Raw genomic sequence first — 24,848 nt, forward strand, 5'->3', positions numbered from 1 at the left:
CTCCAGGATAATTCACACTTAGGTATAACAATAATCCCTACCCTTTGTGTCTGGGTTTTAATCCAGAAGGTGTGAACAATTTTACAGTAACTCATTGGATGCCATGTCTGGGCTCACTATTAAAATGATCTTTCACATAGTAAGTTTGTGCTTGTTCTTGGCTATGCCTCTTGGTAACTGATACTACATAGCGGGGTGTGGGGTGCGGAGAATGACAATCAATGACATGGACATTTGGTAAAATAACAATTATAATGATTTTTTGTAGAAAAAAGGGTGATACCACATACATGGCATTTACCATTTATTCAAACACAATGCACAGTCCTGCAAAGTTTTCCTTATGGCATCAGTCATCTAGAAATGTGGAACAAAAAGGAGATTACAAGTATCTTCTATGGGGCCCCTGTGTGGCTCAGTGGGTTAAAGCCTCTGCCTTCAGCTCAAGTCATGATCCCAGGGTCCTGGGATGGAGCCCCACATCAGGCTCTCTGATCAGCAGGGAGCCTGCTTCCCCCTCTCTCTCTGCCTGCCTCTCTGCCTACTTGTGATCTCTGTCTGTCAAATAAATAAATAAAATCTTAAAAAAAAAAGTATCTTATATATGTGTGCTCAAATGCTACATACTTTTTTCTTAAGTGGCAATTTATAATCGTTCTAAACTGGAAATTCCTCTGCTCTAGAATTACTTTAGATAGAGAAAGCCAATTGCCAAAGTCTCCTGCTGTGGGACTTAGACTCAAATGCTGCTGAATGTATTGCATGGAGCCAGTGCCTAGTGTTGGTAGCAAATATTTATTTGAAAATTTAATAATGCTTTGTGTATACCAATTTTTTTTTTTTTTTAACTTGGGAACTGTTGGAGGAGAAATGGCTCCTAAGCAGTTTTCTAGTACAACTTTAGATCCCAACAGTATTATGCAATGCTGCAGTATTTTTATGGGATTCATATCCAGTATCCTTATACCTTTTTCAACATCAGTATTTTTCATTTTTAATCCTTTGGGAATGCTAGTAAAATAGCCCCCAAAGTAAACAGCCCAGGGATTTTTGTTGTTAGTTAGTTAGTTATTTTTTAAGCATTTTATTTCAGTCTTTGGTAACAGAAAAATTTTCAACATAAAGTTGACCTAGATCTTTAAGGAACTCAGCTTCCTGAGAATTTAAATGGAGTAACCAAGCAGGGAGGTGGCCACCACTCCAGGATACAGGCAGCAGTAGAGAAGGAATTATTCACATTCACTAAATCCTAAATTGCCATCGCCTTCAGGTACATGGACCATTTACAAAGATTGGGGGTATGGTCCCAGCAATGTGTTACGTGGTCATGTATTACAAAGTTGCAAAAGTGAGGGTTTTTTGTATCCTTTTTCATTAAGAAGATTTACCCAAGTTGTATAAACTCCAAGCCTTGAAAGACCTGTATTTACCTATAGGCAGAAGGCAGTTGTTCTCCCTGTCCCCAGGAATGTTCGTTTGCTTATATAGGCTTATTAGTCAGAGTTCTTCAGAGAAACAAAATCAATAACATATAAAAGGTTATTTTTAAAAAGATTTTGTTTATTTGAGAGAGAGAGAGCACAAGCAAGCGAGTGACAGAGGGAGAGCAGGGAGCTCAATACGGGGCTCGATCCCCAAACTCTGGGATCATGACCTGAGCTGAAGGCAGCCCCTTAACCAACTGAGCCATCTAGGCGCCCAAAGGTTACTTGTTATGAGGAGCTGGCTCAGGAGCTGGTTGAGGAGTCCCATGATCTAGAAACCTAACAAAGCTGTTGGTATAAATCCAGTCTGAGTCCAAAGGCCTAAGAACCAGGACAGCTGAGGGAATAAATCCCAGCCTGATGGCAGAGGAAAACTGATGTTCTAGCTTCAGCAGGCAGGCAGGAAGGGAAAGAATCTGCCCTCCCTCGGGTTGTTGTTCTAATCAGGCCCTCCATAAACTGCACGAAGCCCATTCACAATGGGGAGGACAATGTACTGAGTGACCAGGAAACATCCTCCCAGACCTATGCAGAAGTAATGTTTAATCTGGACACCTCATGGCCCAGTCAAGTGGACACATAAAATTAATCATCACAATAATTCTAAGGGAAACAAACAAAAAAAATTCATATCACAGCTTAATAAACTTTCAAAAACATGAAGGTTGCTTCCAGAAGAATTTTCAAGCTTCTGGAATTGTCGTTTTAATGGTTTGCTGGGTTTTCTGTTTTTAACTTTTAGTTCCATTTCTTATTTTCTGTTTCTAAGCGATGATTTTTGACTTAATGGAAGTCGGTTTTGTTTATGCCTTAGTGACAGCCACATGCTTGAGTTGAGTCAATTTAGAAATTTAATTAATGATGAATTTGTACTAGATGTTTACTGTACCTTAATATCTGCAAATGGCAATACCTGCAAATAATACGGGAAATTCATGTGTCTACACTGGGGGCTAATAATCGAATTTTTTGTACTGCTAGGAATGTGTGATCAGAGAAGTTGAAACAATACCCACAAAAAACAAAGAAGTTGAAAGCTGTTGCCCTGCTGAATGAAGTCCAAGCATTTTGCCATGACAGGCCAGCCCTCCAGGCTCTGGCCTTCACTCTGGCCTCTTCAGTCTCATCTGTGCTCACTACATCTCTTAATAATCTATGTATCCAGGAGACTGAACTACGTGTGGTGACCTGAAAATGTCAATGAGGTTTCTACCTCCATTGCTTTCCCATGGTGTTTTTCTTTGCCTCAAATCCCCTTTGTTTTCTTTTTTGCCTGGTAATTTTGCATTCATTATTGAAAATAATGCTTTCTCGACATTTCTCTTATTTCTTGAGCCCTCAGGACAGAGTCCGTAACTTTTTTCTCTTCCTTCTCTCCTTCCAACACTGTCCTCCTAACACTGCCCATCTGAAATTATTTCTCTACGGAGGCACTGGTCGCCTGTAGACTGAAAACTCCTTGAGGGCAGGGCCAGTGTCACCATCACCTGAAACAGCCGGACACTTCAATCTGTGCTTACTGAATAGAACCGCTTGGATAAAGGTGTTTATAAAACAAAATCTCTTTCTTTTTGTCTCTTTGTTTCTTCATTTTAAAAACTAGAATCTGAAGCCCTCAGTGTCTCTATGTAGAATCGGCTGCGTTTTATTACCTTTGAGAGATGATCTACATTTAGAGATTACTAGGTTGAGTTCACAGAGATATCGTTGAGGATGTTTAGAGACCTTTCACCATCATCTAAATAACTAAATCAGAACTGCTGCTAATGTAAATTGGAGGCCTTTGTAATAAAGTGTTTGATTCCGTTTTGTTTTTTTTTTTTTTTTTAAACGTTTGACTGCTGAAAGCTTTGTTTAAGGCTCACTTCTCCCTTCTTTGCCTTTCTGCCCCATCTCTGGGCAAATGGGCTAGAGGCCAAGTGTCGCTCCTTTGGCACTGTGAAAAGTTCAAACCACGCCTGGAACCCCCCAGCCTGGCCACGCGTCCTAAACATCATAAAAACCCCAGTTCTGTCTCTTTCCCCTGCCCTATAAAGCCAGGGACTTGCTTAGACTTGCTTATGAATCACCCTGCTTTCTCCAAAGAGCCTCATTATGAGAGTAATGGAGTTTTTCATATCTTTGGATATCTGTGTGGTGTTATCCGTCTCGGCATTCAAACCGAATTTGGGGTGCGAATCCATCCTGATTCTGTGGGGCATCTACACAACAGAATGCCTCTACAGTAACAATAAATTTCAGGGACAAAGCCCCTGGTAAGTGAGACTTGCCAATTTTACATCTTACTTCCCATCATCCTTTTCATTTTCTTCATGTTTCTCTAGAGCAGGGTAATAGGGTTGTATGCTTTAGATGCAGTTCAAAACAATGACATGGAATATAGCAACTTCCTGTCTGTCAAGCAGGGTCACACAATTGACCATATGCTCTTGGATTAAGTCATGTGGTCATGTTGCAACACATTAAAACGTCCAATTACAGCTGTTAACTGTCTCTCCTAATCATCCTTATTTCCAAAGGGAAAAATATATTATCACTGAATAAGCCCCAGTAAATATTTTTATGCTTGAGTTGATTAGTCTCTATGAAATAATATAATTTTTGGTAAAATCATAACATTCTGGTATTTTATATTAAGCAAATCACTCTTTCCCCCACTCTTATGTTTTCAAAGGAGAGGAAAAAACACTTTGAATACTTTATGTACTATGTAAAATGTGTTTTTCCTGAGGTTAATTTTTCCCCCAAATTACAATTCTCTATTTCAATTTCTTGGATTTGATTCAAATCTCATTTACATTTATTGAGTACGCACCTTGTGCTGTGCTCTATCACACATGTGTTATTTTATTAATTTCCTTGTTTGAAATTGAATTCAATGTGATGTGGATATTAAGGAGTGATATTAATTAGTCTTCACATCCATCTCCAAAATGTCCTCTCCTTTCCACCTCACTTTCTTAGAGATACAAATCTATAGTGGGATTTCTCAATAACACATAATTTCCTTAGGAGGACAATCTTTTAAATTCAAATGATTCTTGTGGCTAGAATGAGATTTTCTTAAGGTCAGAGAGTACAGATAATTTGGAGGAAAAAAATGTAGCCAGGAAGCTAGATTTCACAGTCCAAATCTACAAAATATTCATGTGCCTTGTTTTAAATTAGGAGACAGTTCTGTTAGGTATGAGTTCCAACCAGGACCTGACATACAGCCAGAGCAGCGGAAATTGCTCTGAGCTTTCCAAGGAGAAAATTATAAACCAACAGCAGAGAGCAGTATGGAGCCATTTTTAAAACCAGAGAACCAGGACGCAGCACCAAAGAGCCCAGAAAGGGCTGGGGGAGGGGGGAGAAAAGGTTCAAAAGCTGTCCAAGGTCTTGATTATGTTTTTCTTTTTATACACGCTCTTTTCCTATTCAAATAGCAGGTTCATGTTTTGGGTGAAAACATACACACACACACACACATATATATGTATATGAAATATACATTAGAAAAATATATATATGTATATATGTGTGTATGTATTTATATATATATATATATATATATATATATATATATATGTATTTCCCCCCTTCTGCTCGTTTTTCTTCACTTATTTTTTTTTGAGGATACATATATATACACACGTGTGTGTGTATGTGTGTGTGTGTGATGATTTTTCTAACTAGTCTTCAGCCCTGTTTAGGAAGAATGAATATTGAACTAAGTTGTGTTGGCTGCGGTGCAATTCCACGCAGGATATATTAATCTATATTTCATATGCAGCCTGGATATCCACAGCTTTCTCATTCTTAGATAAGCTTATAGATACAGTGTATCTACATGCTGATTTCCTCTAATGTTTTCTCTTCAATTCCCCTTGGTAACTCTTTGAGTTAGAGGATGTTATTATATTGTTGATCTCAGTTTGGTTAAATTTCTATCCAATTTAAGTCTGGATCAAATGCAGTGTTTGGAGAGCAAGCAGCGTATGTGAACACAGAAAGCAGTCTCTCTGGCCTGGTCATATTGTCCGTAGATGAGTGTGCCTTCATTTAATTAAATGTTCTTTTTTTATATATAGAAACAGAAACATTTATTTATGCCAGTGCCCTGCAAATGACACAATCTGCTGCTCTTGCTTCCCTGCCATCATCATAAAATGCCAACCTTTGAGTCACATTAGCCTTGGGCATCCGATATAGGTGATCTTTTCAAAAAGCCAGGGCCTTTCTTTCCTGTTTTCAAAGTCTGTCTGGGTGATTGCCTCTGTGCGCTCTGTGTGTGCGTAGAACAGAGAGGGTTCTTGTCCAAAACATGGGGCTCTAAGCAACTAGAGTAAGCATTTTCATAATGTAGCACTCCTGTTTGCTGTTCACTTTATTACTTTCTTGATTACTGGGCATTGTCTGGTAAGGGATGGGCTGAAAGAGTTGCTGGGCTTGTCATTTCCACTGGGGAATTTTATAAAACAGCCCGAATTTCTCAGTGATGGGAGTGAATTCAAAGGTTTTGCCACTCCTTCAGGCCACCTTCTGACCATGTAAGCACCGGACAGCTTTTCCAACAACAAGTGTATTTTGAGAACAAAAACAGATCATCTCTTCAGGCACATACACTTGGATTATAAAGAAAGATGCCATGGCATTTTTCCATCAAGAAGGTTAAACTCACAGGATTGGATGAAAACTCTCATTTTACCCCTGCTAACCTGTAAAGATTCCATTTTGCTTCATTTATCTTCTCTCTTACCCTATGCTAAACCATCCCTGGCTTCGATGAAAGAATCATGTCTCCATTCATTTCCTATCTTGCTGAATTGCCTTCACATTTCCTATCATCTGCACATAATCCTATTCTCTCCATTATTGTCTTAATACCAAGAACAGCACAAGATAATGGATAGGCACTGTAATAACAGCGTGGCCTGTAGGAGCCCCTCGAGGGAAATATCTTTGATGCTGGTGGAATATTAATGCATCCGAGGTCCCTGATCTTCCTCTTTCACTTCATCTTCTGTTTTCTAAACTACATAATGACTTTCATATACATGACAAAAGCATTAGAACAGAAAAAGCCTCACAGATGAGCAGCAGGGCTGTGTGATATTAAGAAGTCCTATTCTTACTTCTTTGTACAATTTTTGACCACCATCTGAGACTGTATGTGCAGGTAATTTCTGATTTGAAAAGATACTGGTGGAAAGAAGCGTAATCATATTGTGTTAATGCAAATGCCCTTCAAAAGCACTGCATGAAGATAAATTAAAATATAATTCTTCAATAATGCATTTGTCCATAGGATGATTTTGGACAGATTAAAAACAAACACCTTGATATCACTTAGACAAGGAGTGGATTGTTTCCCGGGAGGCTAATCGTCCGCAGATTATGAATGGGCCAGTAAATCAAAGCCGCCTACATTAAACCTTGTAGATTAGGTTATAGGTACAATTTGTTGGACATAATTTTTCAATAAAAGGAAAGAATTGATTTTTTCTGAGCATAAATAATACAGCCTAGCAAAATTCAGTAGCAAATAACAAGGAACAGAAGGTCAGAGGAAAACAACTTGGTAGCCGAGTGGCAAAAGCCTTCGATTGTTTTGAGTGAAGTTAAGCATCCTCAACAACTCGCATGAAACACTTAACTTTCTAAACTCTACATTTCTTCCCCCATTTGTTTACCCCTCTCCCTTTGTGCTAGCAGTCCTTGTATATCCACTAAAAATGTTTATGAGTAAGTTGAGAAGCTTATAAAAAGTGTATGCATCCAAGCTATTTTGAAAAGGGCTAAATAAAAAAAATGCCCCTGACATTTCCTGGAGCCTTCAAAGGAAAGTTCACAAGTTTTCTGTATGAAGAAAATGAAGAAAGTTGTTTGTAGAGGCTTCTTCTTTTGTAGATGTTGTTCCTTCTATTTAAATGACATAAGAAGGGATGAGATCTGAACTTCTGTCTGTTGAACATACTATTTTTAGTAATTCCATAAAAAGCCCCTGAGTAGGGTTGTGGTTTTGGGGTTGGTGTGTGTGTGTGTAGGTAAACATTTATTATACATTATTTTGTTCCAGGCACACTGTTAGGCAGCTGGTTACAAAGATGATCAATCCGGACATGTTTCTCCTGCACTTAGGCAGCTCATAGCCTAGACTCTAATGGCTAAATGCTACATTCATTCATTTAGTGGACAAGAAATCTACCATGTGGCAGGAATTGTGTTAGACACAGTGAAGGACACGGAGTGAAGCAAGACCTGATTTCCCCTCCTAAGGCATTTCCAGTTGATAAAAGAGGCGCTTGTGTACCTCTATAGTCTTAGTTGAGGTTAAGCGTAAAAAGTGTTATAAAGAGAGGTACAAGTAAAACACTAGGAGATTCAGAGGAGATGAGAATAACTCCAAGCCTGAGGAATTAGTGACAAGGATAGGACTATGGGAAAAAGGAGGCACTAAGTATCTATAGGATTTAAACCAAAGGCATTTAGGTGAAGGAAACAGCATGAACAGAAACATGAAATTCATATTTCAGAAATTCATCTAAATGGATAAGAAGGTAGAAGATAATGGGAGATATAATTATTTGACGCCAGATGATAGAACAGCAAAGATTTGGTATATTTCCAGTCAGCAAAGGGGAATTATTGAAGGATTTTGTCCACTGGAGTGTGATTAGCAAATGATTGATGTGATAGTGTTGTGTAGCTTACAGAAAATAAAGGAGAGACTTGAGATGGGTTAACCAGTTAGGAAGCCTGCAAAATAATACAGGTAAGAAACCCAAAAAGCTCAAATAGCAATGATCTACTAGAAGAGTTAACTGTAATTATGCCAAGAGCAGAGCAGTAAAAAAAAAAAAAAAAAATACTTCACTATTTTGTAATGAAAATGTGAGTAAGAGCAAGGTCAACCAGGACTCCAAGAAAATAATACTAAAGGCAGTAGTTCTGGAATTTCTGTGAGGGTCGTTCTTGAAAGAGTGAAAAATCAGCATTGGGGTGAATAGGGTTTATGCCCTCAGAGAGCACTGTGGTATATCTTCTCATCAGTGGGTGTAAATCTCTTAGCAAAAGGGAGACTTTCCTTGTTTCTTTTCCTAGGAGTGCTGGTCTCAAAACAGCTGTGTCTTAATTCGGTTTGCAGAGTTTCATCCAAAGCCAGATTGGTAGCCATGAAAGGGGTTCTATCTCCAGGGAATAGAACAGAATTACTCTACAATGATCAACTCCAAGAAGAAAACTAGTGCCTATGCGAACCTATCACATAGCTCTCTGAGCGTTTTAACTTCATTTAAAAAGAGCGCAACACTTGTTGTTCAGTACATTTCAGATTATGGAAGAGTTTAATGATGGACTGAGATAGTGTGGCTTCTTTAAAACCCATCTTAAAGAAGAAAAATGATTTAACATGCAACTTCACGGCACTGAACTCTGGAAACTGGAGTCCATTGCTTTAAAACCCATTAGGGACAACATTATTGCATTTACTTGATATTTTTCCGTTTACAAGTCTGGACTTGTGACCTAGACACATCATTTGTAACATGGGTAATAATGGAACTAAATGCTCAAGAATGTGCATGGTGTTTTCAACCAGGCTTGATGGCTAAATGTTTCAAATGGTTTCATTTTCAATGCTAAGTGCTTTGGGTTTTGGATAGCTTGGCTTCTCCCGCTTCCACAGACTCAGTGATAAGAAGGGCTGACCTCTCCTTTTTGAGGAGAGAGGACACCAGCCTATTTGCCCCCTTTTTTCTCCCTTTCCTTCCTGCCTTGAGCCTGGAGAAGGCATTGCCTCCAACCTGCTCCTTGTGAAAGAAGGCCCATTCTTTCTTCTTTTCTCCCTCTCTCTCTTCTTTAGAGACCCCTCTTCTTCCACCTGGCAGCTGGCTCTGGAGGACCCATTGCTCAAGGTTTGTGTACTAATCCTCAATCTTCATCATAAACTTACGAGTTATACTTATTATTATCATCATCCTTATTTTTTCTAAAGATTTTATTTATTTATTTGACACACCATGAGTGCCAGAGAGCACAAGCAAGGGTGGGGGAGCACGAGCAGGGGGAGGGGCAGAGGAAAAGGGAGAGGCAGGTTCCCCCCTGAGTAGGAAGCCAGAGGAGGGGCTGGATCCCAGGACCCTGGGATCATGATCTGAGCCAAATGCAGACGCTTAACTGATTGAGCCACCCAGGTGCCCCATCACCATCCTTATTTTAAAGACGAGGAACCTGAGATAAGAAGAGGTAAAGTTACCCAAGTGACTGAATTTGCATGATCCAGAATTTCTGGCTCCAGTGACTGTACTCTGAACTATCTCCTCAAATTGAACCATGTATTTATTTAATGAATCACTCTAGGGTTGTGACCCACAGTTTGAAAAATAATGAACTAGAATATACTCAGGGGAAGGTGAAGTTGATGAATGAGATGATTAGAATCCACATCATTGGATAATGACTAAAGGAATGGGAAGCATTAACTCATGAGTGATTTACAGCTTACTTCGTATGTTTGAAGACTTGTCTGGGAGTGAGAAGAGAAGTTTAGAATAATTCTTTGTGACGTAGAAGGTAGGATCAGTTCTGCAGGGAGGAAAGGTCCATAGAAGGCAACAAGTTTTGACTCAGTATTACAGAATTTTCTAATCATTAGACCTGTCTTAAAGGACAATGGGGTCACTTATGAGGTTATGAGTTCTCCTTTCATTTAATCAGTAATTACTGAACATTAAACCAGATATAAGGCACTTTTCTAGGATAGAGCCATGAGTGAACAGAGCCAGCAAATCCTATGTTCTCATGCATTTCCATTCTAGTGGAGTAAGACAGATCATAAATATAATTAGGTAGATGTGTGTGTATAAGATATATAAATAAATATATAACATAATTATAAATAAATGTGTCATATATTTACATAAAATATATAATAATAAATATTTATTATGACTTATCTTATGAAATATATATATTTATGTATAAATTATAAATGTATCTATTATAAATGAGTATGTAACATAAATATATAATATGTAAGTATGATATATACAATTATATATAAAGAATATAAATCAATAAATAATACTGCTACTCTGTGCTAAAGGCCATGAAAGAAAGCAAAGAAACATAAGGTGATAGAGAGTGGTTTAGGGTGAGTGCTAATTTATGGAGAATTTAATAAAAACTTCTTGTAAAGGTGACATTTGAGTAGAATCTCTGTTAAAGTGAGAAACAGAATCCTGTGTTATTAGGGAGGGCAGTACTACAGGCAAAACAAACAGCAAGTCCAAAGGCCTTGAACTCCATGCACTTCTTGGACTTGAAGAATATGAAGGGGCCAGTAGCTGGGTTGGAGTGATCAAGAGGGAAAGTAGTAGCAGATAAAATTGTACAGTTGCTGGGAGGAGGCAAGGTAGATTACGTAGGACCTTCTAGATTAGGCTTTAGGATTACGTGAGTAAGAAGGGAAGGAGTTGGGGCAGAGGAATGACTTGATTTACCTTAATTTTTAAAAGAATCATCCTGCCTGTTGTGTAGGAAACTGTGGAGCAGTAGATTAATTAGGACATCACTGTGCCACTACATTTGTAAGCAAGACAGCCCTAGGTCATTACTTATTCGGGACATGGTCAAGGAGATTCATTGCTTTATATCTTAGAAATTAGACTAGAGCACCTCTAAATTCTCTTCTGAGTTTAGGATTTGTGATCCTGTACTTCATCTTACATTGCAAATTCTTTCCAGTGTTAAAAGGTCAAGTCCTTAACATCTAATGATTATTAAAAAAATAAAAATAAAGGTAGCTTTAACAAAAGGAAGACTCTCAAAAATAAGTTTTGTACCTTGTAATCCAATTGTAACTGGAATCAAAACGGACTCGAGATGATTGATCACTACCACATAATTCAAAAGTGGCCAAATCTCAAAGCACTTAGCTCCATCTCCTTAGTCACGATGACTGAGGCCGTGCCCCTACCCTCTATTGAATAAGAAAAAAAGTTAAATGTTTTTGAGATTCTGTATAGTTTAAAGTATGTTTTGTTTGTTTGATTGATTTTTGGTTTTGCTTTATTTTGTTTTCAGAGAGAGAGCAGAGGGAGGAAGGGCAGGGAGAGAGGGAGAATCTTAAGCAGGCTCTATGCCCAGTGGGGGGCCTCACATGGGGATTGATCTCACAATTCTGAGATCATGACCCGAGACAAAATCAAGAGTCAGACACAGTCAACTGACCTACCGAGGCACTCCTAAAAATATGTTTTCACTGAAAATATTTTCTAGAGTTTTTAGTAGAAACATCAAATTGTTAAACTCTGATTTGGTCTTTGTTGAACTTTATGTCTTTAAGACATTATTCTTTCATTTCTAGAACACCATATACAAAAGTCTATATCTATCTGAAGGAACAAGAATTCAGTAAGTTTTATAAGTGACATGATGCCAAAAATATTTGCATATGTGTAGTTTATAACTTTACATTTTCAATTAATTTCATGTTTATTTGCTCTTCAGAGCAATATCATAAGTTAGGTAGGGTAGCTCACAGTATTCCCATTTTTAGGAGAGGATTTGGATATTCTATCTTAAAATAATTTTTAAATTACTTCCCATATGCTTGTTTGCCTTATGAAAGTATGAGCTCCTTCACATCACGGTTCATATCCAAATTTAATTTCCATGCCTGTTCAGAGCTAGAGAGAAGGTACTAGGCACTTAATAAATACTATTTGATAGAAGCCTAGGAAGACTGAATTTCTCTCCTGGTGCCATCCTATTTTCCCATGATATTAGAAACTCATGACCCTACACTTTTTACTCAGTACTCTATAATTTCCAGGCTGAGACTCCTAGTAACTGACAGTAAATGTGTAAAGAAGAAAGAATAATCAGTCTTTTTCTACCTGAGGAAGTACTGAGCAGAGTTGGGTAGGGGGGAACCTCCCAGGTCACAGAGGATTTCACTAGAATAAAGGGTGATTTCCTTATTCTAATAGTTGTGTGGATTCAACTGGGCATTCAAAGGGCACTGGTAAATAGAACTCATTCATTTATTCTTTTATTTTTCAATGCACAGTGGTAAGAAAACCAAAATAAGTCCATGATATAGTTTCTTTCTACAAAGCTTATACATACAAGATGGGGACACAAACTATGAGTATGTGAAAGATGTGAACACTCTACATTAGTAGAGGCTGGGAGAAAGAAGCCAGTACAGTCATGAGTCTTGTAAGGGTTGATAACTCGCCCAAGATCATTTGACAGTAAACGAATGACCAAGAAAACTTTCAAGTCACAAAGTTACATATTAGTTTTCTCAAGACTGGTGATGCACATCTCAGAAGCAGATGGAAAACAATGGGGAGACATTGGAGAAGAATATGAATACAGCAGCAAAAGAACGCCGAAACTGGAAAGAACTTAGATTTACATGATGCCTTGCAGAAAAGGAGAGGTATGTTTTCTTCTGAGAAGAGAAAATGGGCTACTTCCTCTTCTCAGAAGAAGATAGACACGCATCTTCCTTTTCCCCAATGAAAACTCTCCCTTACCCCTTGAAAATACTGTGACTTCATAATATACGAAAGGTACTCATTCCTTTGTCTTGCATATTCTCTTAAGGCTTTAAAGAACTTCTAATTTGACAGCAAAACAATTCTGTTTACAACCCATACTTCTCATATATTTTATCTTACCAAAAAAATCGGTATTAATAGGCAAATCTGCTATTTGACTCTTCAGTGGTTAGTAGAGTCTCTTGCATGTTTACTGAACTTCAAAAATAAACGTGAACCCTGTAGATGGTTTCAACACATCCAAGTGTGATTTGGTTGGGGCAGATGGGCTGAGAGGGAAAATACTCACAAGATAAAAGGTTACTTCTCACTCCTATTTCCCTTCATCATTTTTCATCCCTTAATGAATCCACAGAACCCCTGCTGCAGTCAGGAAAACTTTTTAAAAATGCCATATGCTTCTGATAACCCTACTAAACTTCTTAGTACTTTTAGCATATTTTCCTTGTAACGATCACGGCAACATTTGAAGTTCATTGGTGTGCTATTTAGCCGATGCCTCCACTGTCTGCATCACAACAACAATATCAGAGCTCAACCTCAATGAAGAACCTTACGAACAAACACAATCTCATTGACGGAATCAGTTTATCAGAGATAGGAAAGAAGCTAATTTTGGAGTACATTTTTTCTCCCAGTATACACATATATCGTTAGAATTAACAAGAAAAGACAAAAAGGCAAGAAAAAGGGTAAGTTTATATGTATGCCAGCTACACAGGAATGTGGCTTGAAAGTTCTCCACCTTTTCCAGGCTGTCTTAAAATGACTTTCTTCTATTTCCGTAGGTAGGTCACACATTAACTCATTTTACTTTCAGATGTGTAAGAAAATTATGCATGAACAAGTCTTCTAGGTTATAGATAACGCAACATAACAATTGGGAGATTTTCAACTGATAATGAAAGTCTTTCTTTTCGAACAAACTCTTCGGCCATCCAGTTTCACACCACTGACGGAGGACGATTCTAGAGAATATTCGAGTAAGTGAATAAGCTTTTTTTTTTTTGGCCTCCAGTATTTTTCCAGCGAATACTTAGTCCATCAAAAAGTGTTTTTTAAAATATCTAGTTATCACCCTGCACTGTGCTAGGTAACAGGAAATACATCTAAAGCACTTAAAATCTAACCAAGAAGGCTACTGAATAATTCAAAGTGGTACCTACCCAAGTAGTCAGTGAGTGACACAAAAATCATAGATTTTCTAGAGTTTAACAGTTTTCTACTACCTCCCCCCTTGAATTGGGGAAGAAGAAACTAAAGTTCCATGAGGTGATATGACATCCCCGCAGTCACATCTTATTGGGGGGTGAGCATGGAACTAGAACCTATCAATTTTTAACCCACTGTACAGTACTTATCACTAAAATGCTAAGAAAGAAAATGTAGGTGTTGTCTGGGTTAGCTGGAAATAGACATAAAAGGAGCTGAAAGCTGAAATCAAATACTTGTATTGAATACTTGAAACTGGAAATGGTATTTTATTCATGAATGCTTTCCAAATTTTGATAACTGCATGATGCAAGCTATTGACAACTAATGAATTTATCATATATGCTGTGTTCGTAATTGATGTCTTAATGCACTTGCAGTTTTTCACCTGAATTTATATGAAAATGAGTGAGAAAGCACTTCTGTTGCTTTACAGTGCTTTCACTTATCATCTTATAAATTTATCTCTGCGTTTCTGTTTCTCTCAACTTTTGGAAAAATGATCTTTCATACCAGTTATCTATGTTCTAAGGAAATTTGTTCTCCTTTGGTTATTTTGTCCTTTCATTTCTATGGAGCCTATTCAACTTCAGAGTGATCAGATATTTCTCTGATAAAAGTCTTGCAATTTCTAATGCTTGGTTTTAAAATTTCATATGGGAGTATAATTCTAAAATTATTTTCATGTAAAATGCTGTCTTTTGAATTATTACATGTTTAATTTAACAACCACCTTGAAAGATTTTTTTTTAAATTCATTTATTTGACAGAGAGAGAAATCACAAGTAGGCAGAAGTAGGCAGAGAGGCAGGCGAAGAGAGAGGGAGAAGGAGGTTCCCTGCTGAGCAGAGAGCCCGATGCGGGGCTCGATCCCAGGACCCTGGGATCATGACCTGAGCTGAAGGCAGAGGCTTTAACCCACTGAGCCACCCAGGGGCCCCCCCACCTTTAAATACAAAATACTTTCTACTACATGTTCTTTACCCTTTCTCTGTCAGAGTTCTAAATTAACACTTTGATTCATTTACTTTAAATCATAAGAGATCGGAATTTGTTTAGCACGGTAAATATATATTTGGATTTATTATTGTCTGCTTTGTTAAAACACATTGAATGATCCTCCTTATAAAGCCTTTCATGCTCAGTCCTATACCACATTATTGTATAATACCTAAACTATAAACATACCCATAAACACATAAGATTTGGTGATTCCATTTTATTGTTCATTGGAATATTCCATAAGTATTTTTTTCATGTAATGTCTTTCAGACTCAGAACTTCATTTAAATCATTCCAGAAATATTTCTATATGAATTAGTTACTAGGCTAATATCCATTTCACTTAATTATTTCAGTTTTTTTCTCAGATTTCATGTATACATTCAGTTTTAATGTCTTTGCGGTTTATTTGAAAATCAGGATATAGAACTAGTATTAGCAGGAGATGTTTCAAGTCATTACACTTTCTGTTGTTCCATATAGATCAAGTGGACCTTCAATACTGGTTCATTCATTGGTCTTGACCTTGGTTCTGAACCCCTTCTCTAAAGTCATTGTATGACACTTCTCTGCTCCTCCAGCTTCTAACCTTGTGATTAAATTTACCTTTTAAGACATTGACTTTTTCTCTGAAACTTGTTTCTCTCCCTAAGTATGCTTTCAATTCTCCCTTGAAAATCCTATCCAATTCAATTAGATGTTGTTCCCTCCGGTAGGGTTTGCCCACACCAAAAGAGGAGGGAATGAGACTCATTTAAAGTAAACTTTAAACCTCAGGGTCTGACTGTGGTATCATGTTAGTGTCACTGAATGAGATATTGGGATTGTTATTTTCTTTGGCCTCTATTTTGTTTTCCTCATATAGAGAAGAAAAATTCCAGTCATGCCAAAGGCTATATGTGGTACTGAAATTATCCTCTGGGAGGATATGGCGTTTGAAGTCAGCGATTGCTTTGCGTAGGTCTTGCCTGAGTTCCCCGAAGATCTTGAATTATGACATTTTCTACTTCTTCTATCACCCCCAGAAAAGTAACTTATAAATAAAACGTGCTTCGTAACTATCATTCCTATTTGTTGACACAGCTTTGTGCAAAAGAGAAAATTATTTTGCAAATATCACCAAAAGTTCTGACAATATTTTCCAACAGTAGCTAGAAAAAGAGGTTGTTCAAATATCAAAGTAATGCACAAGGGCTTTAACTTCTCTAAAGAGCACAGTCCACCTGAAGAACACACATAAAAGCCACTGTAACCAGTTTCTCTTCTCCCCAGATGTTGAACATCTGCATTAACTACTTCCAGACGCCACGGAAGAATCTTAAGACACAGGTGGAAATGTCTCTAAACCTTACATGACTGGCTAGGCCTTTCAGCAGTTGAAGTCAATTTATTAATATCTTGCTATAGATTATCAGGGCTGAGCACACAGGCCCTGTTTGTTTTGGCAAACCTCCGGTGAGTCATGCTCGAGCTCCATGATTCCCACACAGATTTGTCTCGTGAAGCTTCTCTCAGTGACTCGGGTCCCATCAAATTCTACGTGTAAGGAACCAGAGTATTCATAAGACTAGAAAAATAAATAAATAAACACTGTACACTTATATCTCAATTAAGTATTTTCACTTATTTTTGAAGAGAAAAATACAAAAGTTGAGCAAAAACATTACTATTTAGAGACCGCTACTAGGATTGAGGGCTTCGTTAACATTTGGAAAGGGAACTGGGATTCTAAAAAATTTCAAGCAGGCAAAAGTGCAGAAGTTGTTTTCCAAAAAGCTAAACATTATGTACTGAACACTCCTCCTAAAAACCCCAAGTCTCATTTCCTTATTTGGCGCCCTGCTGTTTGAGGCCTTACAGCCTCTTGTAAACCTATACTTGGGAGTTTCATCTTCAAACCCTTCAAACCTTGTTACTATTTATTCTCTTCTTGCACAAACTTTTCTCCTGCTTCCTCCCTAAATGTCCTCTTATCTAAAAAGGAATTTTTCTCTGCCTCAGAGAAGTACTAGCATTGAGGAGGATTCAAATCTTAATCTTTTCCCACAGCATTTCATCAAAATCTTTTTCAGTTTATCATAAGCTTCTCTTTTCCTTTATAGAATAAAACACAGCAGAGGAGCACTTGTTATTGACTCCTCTAGACAGTGGTTACAGTATTATTATTTTTAAAAGGAAAAGAAAATGACACAAAATTTGTCTGATATATTGGTTTAAAATAACAGGAAATCACTTCAATTCATATATGGTTTATTCCATATTCTGTGTTTCAAATTCATCTTATTTGAGTATTAGTTGAACACTTTCTTTTTATTTATTAATTTTTAGCATGTATTGAATAAAAATAATTTTTAAATATTAAAAGAACATTCCTCTTGCAATTAGCTTGGATCTTACACCTCTAAATTGTGCAACTGTAAAAACAAACTGATAAAAAGAATACTATACTGTAAGACAGAAAACAAACTATAGATCTATAAAGTGAATTACAAGGTAAGCTTTCTGCATTCCCAAAGGCTAATGATGCTGGAAAATTTTTTTCAGATCGAAATTACCCTTAAATAATTCACATTATCTGCTTTTAGGGGATTTCAGTTCAGGTATAAAGTATTAATTTTTGATGCTTCAAACTGTATTTCTATGTATCATATTGTGACAAAATATTTTCTATCGTACGTGGAGGATTCATACTGTTTTTAAATATTGGCTTAAATGGAGAAATTTCTTTAGTGATTTTTCACATTATAATAATAAAATAGAATTTCATCACAGGCAATGAAACACCTATACCCTGAAATTTGTGTTACCATCCCCACGTTACTTGACTTTTAAAATAACCACTTATGCCCTTCCTCTGGGTTAGATAGTGACCTTTATCGCTTTCTTTTAAGAATATGTTTAAGAGACAGCATAGCAGTATAGAAAAATCATTGAACAAAGCATCAGAAAACCTAGTTTCTATTCTAGACTCTTCTGCTCGTTCAAAAATTCAAAAGCAAGTTATTTAGCATGCTTCCTTCTTCATTTTATCATCTAAGGGAAGTGGGTCAGCAATTCCTAAATACTGTTTTAAATTTTAAAATAACATGGCTCTAGGGGAGCCTGGGTGGCTCAGTGGGTTAAAGCCTCTGCCTTCGGCTCAGGTCATGACCTCAGGGTCCTGGGATTGAGCCCCGCATCAGGCTCTCTGCTCAGCAGGGAGCCTGCTTCCTCTTCTCTCTCTGCCTGCCTCTCTGCCTACTTGGGATCTCTGTCTGTCAAATAAATAAATAAAATCTAAATAAATAAATAAATAAACAAACATGGCTCTAAGAGTATTACCCATTTTGCTATACCTAAAAATGCAGCGAAATCATCTCAACCAGCTTTTCTATCATTTAATTTGTCACCACTCATATCCACTTAACCTCTGGATCCTAAAATATTTTCCTAAGTATCATGTATCAAATGTTGACAACCCCCAAATTTCTTTTGCCAGATTTTTCTCCTGCTGCCAAATCTTTCTTCAAAGAGGCAGAGGGTTGGACTTTGGACCAAATACTAACTGCTTTCCAGGGAATATGATTAATTTCAATTTTGTGATTAATCCAAACATGCATCTTATGACTAACATTCAATTCAATTAAGTACAAATTTCATTAGCTCTTTCCATGAATATGACACTGCTCTTTAAATTTACATCACCCTTCATTTTACATCAATGTCATGTGCATTTTGTTGTATTCGGATATTTACTTTCTTCCATGATGAAACTTCACAAATCCAGAGGGCTTGGACTTGTGGAGGGTGGTGGCCTATATCCTTCAAATGTAGAAAGGTATGGGTTGTCGAATACTGTCATTTTCCAGTAGTTCTAGGATCAAAAAGAGAGTACTGGGAAATTGGCTCTTTTCCAAGTAATCAAAGAGAAACAGTCAGCATTAAGCAGAAGACTCATAAACCACAGGAGCATTCTTGTCCATTCTTCCAGTGAGAAATTGCTTCCAGCAACTAAGGAAGATGCCCATTTGGTCTGCTTACATTGCAGGTCCTTGTAATCGGCTTTATTGAGGTATAATTTTAAAACAATAAAATGCATCCATTTTAATTGTATAGTTTGAGGAGTTCGGCAAATACGTACCCTCCTATATCTAGCACACACTCAAGATAAAGGTCATTTTCATCACTCCACCAAATTCATTTATGCCTCTACCCAGTCAGCCCCTTTTCTCCACATCCTGACCCAGGCAATCTGCCTTCCATATAACAATTGCAATTTGTCTTTCTTGGGTTTCTTCTATAAAAAGAATCATGGTTTGTTCCTTTTTGTGTGCCTAGATTCTTTTGCTCTCCATAATGCTTTGAGATTCATACATATTTTTGTGTTTATTGCACTTCCTTCCTTTCAATGCTACGTAGCATTCCACTGTATGGATGTACCACAACGTGTTTAGCCATTCTCCAATTGATGGGCACAGGAGTTGTTTCCAATGTTTATACTGATTGTGAATAAAACTCCTATAAATATTCATGCACAAGTCTTTGTGTGAATATGTTTTCATTTCTCTTGGGTAAATAAGGGTAGAATTACTAGATCATATGTAAGTACTCTCTTAACTTTATAAGAAAATGCCAAACTGTTTTCCAAAAAAAGTAGTACCAGTATATACCCACAAGCAATATGTAAAAGTTCTTTCAGTTACCAAGATAGTAGTGCTGAAGACTCTAATTATGTTCCACTGCTATTTATAATCTAACTTATTTGTATTTGCAAATGACTGCAATATACTGTTATGGTGAAGACCACAGACTTAGAAGACAAACTAGCTAATTTGAGTGTTTGGAGTAGAAAATATTAAAACAAAGGAAACTATTAAAAAGTTATAATGACACTACTCTTTATTTGCCAGGAAAAAACAAGACAGTATATAGCACATATCCTCTTCCTACAGGTGTGTTTTGAAAACAAAAACTTTTCCCATTAAGTAATCAATAAATTACATGTAGCTTCTTAAGATGTGCTTTATAGACACTACAAAGATTCTTCTCATTTTAGTATTTTAGAGATAAGAGATAACTATTTTTAATAAGCTTGACTAATAGAAGTGTAAAAATCTTCCTCCTTAAGTAGCAAAAAATAGTACAAATAAAGGATTCTACTCCCACACTCGCTTGTGAACACCTCAGGTCAATATCCCTATATAACTCCTCTTTTATTCTCTTTGGGATAAGATGTGGGACAGGAAACAAATGTTCATTAAATGAATTAATAACAAATGAACAGATGAATAGGCTCCTCTTGTACCCTGTACCACTTTCTACTTTGTGTATCTCATCTCTCTTCCTGGATTAACAAATATTTCAGGATGAGAACAATGTGATCCATTTTTACATCCCTTACCCCAACCCACTTTAACACTTAAACTTTTTAACTAAATGAGTAAACCTCTTTTAGAATTCTTTTTTTAATTCTACCTAGGTTTTTGTGGAAATGAGAAGTATCAAATAGGGAATACTCACTAATTCATTATCAAAATATTCTACAAGCATGTCAGACCTTAGGGTATACCTGGGTCCTTTATAATTCCCCACAAAAAAAGGTGACAGGAGCATTGTATCTATAAAAATGCATGTGCCGCAGGAAGGAGCATTGGTTGCTGTGTTCGCTGCTTTTTCCTTAGCATCTGAACACTTGATATATATCTCTTAAATAAATGTATCCAAAGATCAGTTTTCCAACACTTGTTTAACAGTCTTTTAATGAATATTTTATCTGCAATGATATGCCAACTGTTATTCTAGGCACTGAGGAAACATTGATATATACGTTTTCTGCCCTCATGAAACTTATATTCTACTAATGGAAATACATAAAAAATATTCTAGTATGGGGACAATTAATGAAACAGAACGTGGTTAAGTGCTTTAGAAAAACTAAGTTAACATGAAGAGAGCATCAAGCAGTAGGCAAGGAGATTAAAACACAGTCTGATCAGAGAAGGTCTCTCTTTTAATGATTGCAACATCTGAGCAGAGAGTGGGAGAAAAAAGGGAGATATTCATGATTTTGCTCAAGAAGGAGCCCTCTAGGCAGAGGAACAACACATGAACAGGCCCTGATGTAAAGGTGCACTTGGCAGATTCCAGAAATGGCAAGGGGGCCTGTGTGGCTGAGTCCAGTGAAAGGAAATGAGTAGGAGAGGAATAAGGGCATTTTTTTAGCCTTCATTTGACTTTTCTCACTCTGAGTGAGACAGAAATCCATTAGAGAGTTTTGAGCAGAAGAGGGAAATGATCTGAAAATATCACAAAAAGTTACAACCATATGACTACACTTCTCAGACTTGGACCTTTTTCATGGCCTTGTAAATGACCTGTTTCAGTAAAGGGACCCTGATGCTTAAGCTTCATTAGTGCCCTATAAATCCTGCCTCTGGATCTCCCTCATTTTAACAGGCTCCCTCCCTGTTTGTTCTAAAAATAATTTATAGGAAAGTCAAGGGTAGAGGCATGAAATCCTGCTAGACTATTGCAGTTTAGGCAAGGGATGATGGTGACTCAAACCAGGTAAGTGTGGTAGCAGTAGGTATGGGGAGAAATGGTTGTATGCTTGGATATATGTGAAAAAATAGAGTTAATAGAATTTGCTGATAGATTGCTTATAGGCTTTGGGAGAAAAAAAAAAGTCAAGGATGACAACAGGTTTGGAACTGAGTAACCAGAAAATGGAGGTGCTGTTTACTTAGCAGTAGAGTAAAAAAGCCTATAGTGCAGTAGGACTGCCAGGTACCACTAAAAATTCATTTGATGTTGAAAATAATGTATTCTAAGTAAGACTATATAATATAATTATGTGTTTGTTTCCTCTCCATCCCCCCCCCCCCAGTAATATTCAGTTTCCCTTAGTGTATGCTCAGAATTGGCAAAGACCTTCATTTAACCAGGTTTGGGATCTTTCTGGAGAGAGGAATAAAAGGGTTGAGGGTTTACACAAAGCTCTTCTAATGACAATCCAGGGGACATAAGCTTGCAAAGGAGGGAAGCAAATACTGGAGGGAGGAGGAGGAGACACTGAAAAGGTGGTAAGGTACATGGATTGGATTGGCAGTTCCAGAGAAAACAATAAATGCTGGAGTACATGCACGAGAGAGGTAAAGCTGGAAACACAGGACATGGTAGTTGGGGAGTGGTTAGATTTTTAGAATTTAAATCATGGAGGACGTACATTTATTGGTGATGCAAGGCTCATGGCCATAGCTAATGCATGTGCCTACACTATGTTTAGAATGGTGGTACATTTAGGGTTGAGAATTAGGGTACTTATTAGAGAAGATGTCAAGGAAATAAAAAACCTGGTCATGCCACCCTTAAAAGTGTAACTTCAATCATTTGAGTACAGATTCTCCCTAGGTATAGCCTATGTCTATAAAGATAGAACTAACCAAGTACCTGGTAATAATCACACATATTTTTTGCTTTGTTTTTGCATAAAAGAGGAAGAACTGTGGTAGCTAACTTGTAGTGGTTATTTGTGGAAAATAGCAAAAAGGGAAAATAATTTACAATTGCATTAATAATTTGAACACATTTTTGGAGAAAGGAAAGACTTGGGAATTTAACTGGAACATTTTAAGTACAGGGAGATGACCTGGGTCCAGACTCTATGCATTTTTTTCCCTCCAAATTATCACATGGAATTTTAATGAGGCATTTATTAATTAGTAACTTATTAACATGATATGTAGTTCTACTTCTGCAAAATGGAAATATATTAAAATAGTCTATAAGGAACAAGAAGCAAAAGAGTGATTAGAGGATTTACTTGATTTGGAAAGTTATTATTATTATTTTTAAAGATTTTGTTCATTTATTTATTTGAGGGAGACAGAGCATGAGCAGTGTAGGAGCAGGGGGAGAAGGACAAGCAGACTCCATGCTGAATGCAGAGCCCAATACGGGCTTATCTCAGGACCCTTAGACATGAACTGAGCTGAAATCAAGAGTTGAATGTTTAATTGACTGAGCCATCCAAGCAACCAAATTTTGGAAAATTATTTTACTGTTCTCAAATTTTGTTATGAGTTTCTTTTTTTTCTCTCTCTCTTTTTTAAAATTCTCATCACCTATTTCACCCATCTTATCTCCCCTGTGGTAACCATCAGTTTGTTCTCTATAGTTAAGAATTTCTTGTTTTGTTTCTCTTTCTGTCCTTCCTTTTCCTTTTCTCATTTGTTTTGTTTCTTAGAATCCACATATGAGTGGATTCTTTCACTTAGGGGATAACATCAAGTTCTATCCATGTTGTTGTAAATGGCAAGATTTCATTCTTTTTATGGCTGAATAATATTCTATTGTATATAGATACCACATCTTCTTTATCCATTCATCTATTAAAGGATACTCTAGCTGCTTCCATACTTTGGATTTTGGAAATAATGCTGCAATAAACATAAGGGTGCATGTATCCCTTTGAATTAGTGTTTTTGTATTTTGGGGGGTAAATATCCAGTAGTGCAATTACTGGGTCATAGGGTAGTTCTACTTTTAACTTCTCGAGGAACCTCTATACTGGTTTCCACAGTGGCTACACCAGTTTACATTCCCACCAATAGGGCAGAGAGGGTTCCTTTTTCTCCACATCCTTGCTAAAACTTGTTTCCTATGCTTTTGATTTTAGCCATTCTGACAGGTGTGAGGTAATATCGCACTATAATTTTGAAAAAAACTCATTGTGGTTTTGACTTTCATTTCCTTGATGATAAGTGATGTTCATTTCCTGATGATGAGGCTGTTTTCATGTGTCTGAGTATTTCTGCATGATTTGCCTTCAATAAATCTTAGTTTATTTTCATGGATGATATTCTCTAAAGCTGGAGTGGTCTGGAGGATTTGATGCACGGCAATTCCACACAAGCAGTTGTCAGCATACTGGACACTGGAATTGACCATTCATTCTAACAGTATGTGAATTGAGCACCTACTATGTGCCATTGATTTTATTATGCCTTATGCACATATAGATCCTGTCCTTGAGAAATTCTGGGCCATGAGAAGGGAGAGATCCTTTAACTCATACTTCCAAATTAATATAATGGCTGCTGTGATGGAATTATGTAGATAGTTCTCTAGAGATCCAAAAGAGGGTGTGACTAAGGCATCCCAGAGGGCAGGAAGTCACCCTTAGGGAAAAGGGCATTTTCACTGTATCTTAAAGGGCTAGTTATGGCAGTTTTGCAGTCATAGAACACGAGGGATAAGAACTCCCAAAGAGAACAGCAGCAGCAAGTTCAAAGGCATGGGAACATTAAAAAGCCTGGCAATGGAGGAGAAAGATGCAGAATTGCCAGACATTGAGAAAGTAAATACAACTGAGAGGAGAAAGGGGTCAGCAGAAGAGGCTGAAAAGGTGTAGAGGGCCCTGATCCGATTGTGATGCATCCGCAGGATCATCCTCAGGACAGATTTTTTTTTTTTTTTAAGATTTATTCATTTGTTTGAGAGAGAGGGCACAGTGGGAGGGGCAGAGGGAGAGGGAGAGAGAGAATTTCAAGCAGATTCCCTGCTGAGGGCAGAGCCAGGCACAGGGCTTGATCCCAAGACCCTGGGATCTTGACCT

At 37.3% G+C, this 24,848-nt stretch overlaps 1 long non-coding RNA gene across 4 annotated transcripts in view; it reads left to right on the plus strand.

Moving 5' to 3' along the window:
• The window catches only part of LOC101670521, a 77,100-nt gene that overhangs the window by 15,628 nt on the left and 36,624 nt on the right, over positions 1-24,848 (plus strand). Inside the window, exon 3 of one of the 4 annotated variants that reach the window (XR_006601600.1) lies at positions 2,466-3,110. The exons of 1 other annotated variant lie outside the window; for it this stretch is intronic. This is a non-coding gene — a long non-coding RNA (uncharacterized LOC101670521). Of the gene's footprint in view, positions 1-2,465; positions 3,113-9,330; positions 9,383-24,848 lie in introns of those variants that run through there. 2 more of the 4 variants (XR_001179394.2, XR_001179393.2) reach the window with 2 other exon arrangements.

The sequence above is a fragment of the Mustela putorius genome, unplaced genomic scaffold, assembly GCF_011764305.1.
Source record: "Mustela putorius furo isolate JIRA1106 unplaced genomic scaffold, ASM1176430v1.1 tig00003853_pilon_pilon_pilon, whole genome shotgun sequence".
Classification (NCBI taxonomy): Eukaryota; Metazoa; Chordata; class Mammalia; order Carnivora; family Mustelidae; genus Mustela; species Mustela putorius.